The sequence below is a fragment of the Crocodylus porosus genome, unplaced genomic scaffold (assembly GCF_001723895.1).
Source record: "Crocodylus porosus isolate Cpor-Errol unplaced genomic scaffold, CroPor_comp1, whole genome shotgun sequence".
NCBI lineage: Eukaryota > Metazoa > Chordata > Crocodylia > Crocodylidae > Crocodylus > Crocodylus porosus.
In genome coordinates, this window is record NW_017728948.1 from 66813092 (window position 1) to 66817849 (window position 4758).

The window sequence follows — 4758 nt, forward strand, 5'->3', positions numbered from 1 at the left end:
CCTCACCAAGGCCGAGTACAAGGGGAGAATGATGTCCCGGGATTTGCTTGAGAAGCATCTATAGGTGCAAGCCAGTGTTTTGGTTGCTTTTGGTCACATTGCAGGCTCTGAGTGAGGCTATGCATCCTTAATTTGCATAATCTAATTTTCAAGATGGTAGTTCCTACTAGGCATGCACCTATACTATTTTGGTAGATTTAAGAGACTTTTTTTTAAACTTATCTGTGCTGTAATGAGATGTAATGATCAAAACACTTTAAAATAGACATGCTCAACTCCCTCAGTCTTGTATTGTTATGGCTCTGCATGCTAGATCGGACATGCAGGGCAGCATGGGGCCCAATCCTGATGCGCAAGGCTAGGCAAGGGTGGTACAGGGCACAGGGCCCCAGTCCTACCATGCAAGGCTGGGCAGAGGTGGCCTGATCCCAAGGCCATGCAGGCCCAATCCTGATGTGCAGCGTTTGATCTAGCCTGCAGATTGGCCCTATGCCACATCTGTCCTGCAGGGCGAAAAGGTTGAGAGCCACTGTTTTAAACATGCTGTTGCCTTCCTTGAAAAACTCTTCCATTTTCTTTTTTGTGGTTTCCACTCAAGGCATGAAACTCCACTTTTTTTTTACTGGATAGCTCTAAATAATAATCTAGACAAAATGACATCTAGATAATACAAGGATGAGCATTAGAAATCCCAATATATTAAAAGACGAGAGAGAGAATGAGACTCGGTTTAGATAAAACAGAATTCTCTTCATATATACCAAGGTTTTTGTTTATTTTCATTCCTTTTTTTTTTTTTGTTAATAGAGGCATATTTGCATGATCTTTTTCCTGAGGCATTCATCTGCTCCCGCTGCTTATTCCTCATCTGAAGCCACAATCCTCCATGACATCAAAACTGGCCACTGGGGAGATAATTACGTTGCAACATACAGAAGGCTCCATATGGGGAATAAGCAGCAGGAAAAGAACTCTGAAGGAATAAGGAACCTGTTTCGTGCACAGTAATTATGAAACAAGAGAAATGAAGAAAGAAATTCAGACAATGCTGTTGTATATGCCATGGGGCTGATCCTCTTCTGGTGTGAGCTGCCATAGCTTCACTGATGTCAGGAGAATGCTAACAATTTGTATCAGATGAGGATCTACCCCTGTATTTTCATGAGATTTTACAAAGCCTTCAAAAATAGGACACTGCAGCTTTATACATTTGATCCTCCTTTTCAACTTGGAACAGCATGTGGATAATTTTAAATCACTGTGGTCTGAGCCTCCCCTCCCCTATGACTCCAAAGCTACAGAATTCAACCCTGCAACAAAAGTGATATAAGCTCTATTTTTTAAAATTAAACTTCAGTAAGAAGCTTTCATCTCATTATTTTGAATTGGCTGGAATTCATGTTGCCATTGCTTCCTCTCTTTTGTGTAATGTGACATTAGATGTTCAGAGGTACCACTGTGGTGTGTCTGAGAGGGCTTTTTGAATAACTTCAGAATTTTTTTTAAAATAATTTTTACTTATTATATACCTCTTGGTTATATGTATGAATTCAGGGGGAGGGGGAGCAGTTGCTTTGTTTTTTTAATCTCTCCAAACTCTTCATTTGTTAGCATACAGACATACAATTTCCAATAATAACTGGCAATTTACCAATAGCAGCTCTTCACGTATCAGCAACTCTCTTAAAAATTATCAGAATGGTTTGTTGCACTTGAATTAGCTGTAAAAGGAAGAATAGTGATTGAGGGAGTTAAGCTGACTAGAGTTAGACTAACCATAACGCTGGCTGTTATCTTAATTTACAATCTAATTTCTTCGAATTTTGCCTATTAGTTTTAATGGTACAAAAAGTCTGAGCAGTCTGCATTATTCTGTTATTAAAATAACTCAGGAAAATAAATTGATTCAGAAACTGGTAAATTTTTGCAAAATCTCAGAAAATTCATTCTGTATGATAAAGGCAGGATTGTAATTTTGGAAATGATATATCGTGTTCTTTAGATCAGAGGTTCCCAAACTTGTTTGTTGCATACCCCCTTCCAGATTTACCAGTTGCCCACGTACCCATACCAGTGTACATTTTATATTTTAACTGCTTAACTGCCAATTATTATTCTAATGAAAATTAAAACTGCCATTACACAATTTCTTCCACGTACCCCCAGAGATGTCTTTCATACCCCAGGGGCACACGTACTACAGTTTGTGAACCGCTGCTTTCGATAAAAGAAGCTGAATCCTCTTTTTAAATGCAAAATGAAATGAATACTTAACTATGGAGTTATGACCAGCATCTCCACTATACAAGGATGTCTGCACCCATTTCTGAAAGGTAGTTGCCACTAAGATTGGACATAACAGTTGTTTAAAACCATGCAAAATTCTACATAACAGTTTAAGGCAGGAACTAAATAATTCTACATTTAACTGAAATTCTTGGGCATTTATACATGTGCTCCAGGAGGTGGGAGGGTTAATTAGAGTTGCTTTGAGAGCTGCTCTAATTAAAGCACCCAGAGCATCATGTGTATCAGTATCCCTGTGCTGAAAAATGGTGGTGAGAGCGCTTTAACTAAGTCTTCTGGAGTACAGTAATTACCACGCTCCAGCAGACTCGATTAATCAAGTCAGCTCCAATGTACTGGGAGCAGCCTCCCTGCACATGTAAAGGAGCCCCTAAAGGCAATTTTTCTTAGATAGAATACATCACCTAAGGTGGACTAAGCCTAGGATAACATGGGATTTGTTGCATCCATAAATGGCTAGGAACTTGTTTTTGCATCAGAACAGAACCTCAAATGCCATAATGTCCCCAGTGTTAGGTTTCTGCAGTTAAGAAGTACAAGGCAAATATATACATCCTTCCCAATTTGTTGGATTCAGACATGCTCCACTTCTGTCAGGGAGAAAGGAAAAAATCCTTTGCTTCTGATTTAAGATAGAAGAACAGCTATTAAGTGGGTTTAGTGCACAGACTTCTTTCAGTACCAGTCACGCAGGTTTAAAATGACCAAATTTTGCAGATGACTGGTGAGCCAGTATTTCAGCAACTAGATATCAAGCTAATCACAATATTTTCAGGTGACTATTATGAATTCCTGGAAGAATGTGAACAAACAATATAAAATTTATAAACAAACTTGACATTCAGCAAAAGCTAAGTTAAATGCTTTAAGATAGCTATGGTTGCATATGGAATCTTAACTCTCTCCTCTGTTGCGCGTATGTTGTGATAACGGGTCAGGTTTCACTCTGGCTTGACATTTGTGCAAAACCAGACCACTTCTACTAAAGTCAAACAAGTCACTCTAGAAATCTGAGCAGCATGTGGCCCAGACTTGTATTTACGAACTGTTTCTCTAATCATACAATACAGCGACATTCTTTTGTTTTTTAGAACATTAAGTGTGCATTAGATGTTAACATTTCCTAACATTGTTGGAATGGCTCAGGATACTTTCATTAATCTGGACATCTTAGTTATGCTCTGGGAGTGCAGTATAGTCTATGTGGTTCATGCTGCTGGTAGAATCTATGTATAGATCTGATCTGGCATAAGGAACTATGAAAGGACTTCCCCAATACAGAAGCATTTTAACAAGTTATACACTGGCATTTAACGCAAGTTATTTGCTAAGCAGATCTTGGTCTCAGTTTATCTTAGAGCAAGAGCAAGCTAGAATCATACAAGACGTAACCTGGGGGAATTGGTGGAAGGCATAATCCTGGATCAGGTGACAACATATTGAATAATGCAAGCTCTGTGCTAAATCTAGTGAGACCAGAAAAAAAAAAAGATAAGACTTGCATAAAGCTAAAAAAGTATCGCAGAAGGGGAAGACAAGCCTGAGAGAAGGAAGGTGGTGGACAAACTCCAAGGAAGGATAAATAATAGTTTGAAGGAAGAACTACAGTATTTAGTAAATTCTGGAGACAGGTATATGTTCAGACAAGCAAGGAAGAAAGTAGTAGCAAGTTTTGCTGGGAACTGTGGAGCAGGGCAGTCTTGGGTTCTGAGCAAACTGTTGCCAATGTTCTAAGGCTGGCAGGGTGAGAGAGGGTCTGGCTTCCCTTACAGCAATAGTAAGTGGCAGTGTGCAATGTTGCCATGACAAAGGAGAGGTGACTAGTTAGCTATGGAGAGTAGGCAAAGTGAAGAAGCATTCAACCTAGGGAGAAGAAATGACCAAAAGAACAACCCTACACCAAAAGTGATAGTGAAGAGGCCAGAGATGTGTTTTTTGCTTAAGAACATTCCCCAGAAGAAGTGGCCTGCTTCATAGACCAAATATCAACTCAGCTCAAATCACCTAACTACTAAGAGGCAGGCTGCTGGCACATCATGAGAACTGGGTCACTAAGAAAAGTGAAACTGAGCTGATGCTGTACCAGGTAAGTGACTCCTCTACGAGATATGCCATCCTGCTGCACTTGGAAGGGACATAACCAGCATATCTGATCCTGACTCCTCCAATGGTTCTAACTTACTGGGCATCTAACCACACTCAGGATTGAGGGGCATAAAGTAGAGATGCACCAATATATCAGATTGGCACTGATATAAAGAAAATTGGCTGTACTGGAAATCGGCCTGATGCAGCTGATAATTTGGCTGATAAATACCAATGAGTGCGCACAGCCCAGCAGCATGGAGTCCATTGTGGTGGAAGGGGACAGGGGAGGGAAGGGGTGTGGGGAGGCAGATCAATACCCCCTGCGGTGAGGGGGGAAGTGGGGCAGAGGCAGATGCTGCCCAG

At 40.4% G+C, this 4758-nt stretch overlaps 1 protein-coding gene across 5 annotated transcripts in view; it reads right to left on the reverse strand.

Moving 5' to 3' along the window:
• Positions 1-4758, reverse strand: part of RAP1GDS1 (Rap1 GTPase-GDP dissociation stimulator 1) — a 177788-nt gene that overhangs the window by 49498 nt on the left and 123532 nt on the right. The window lies entirely within an intron of this gene.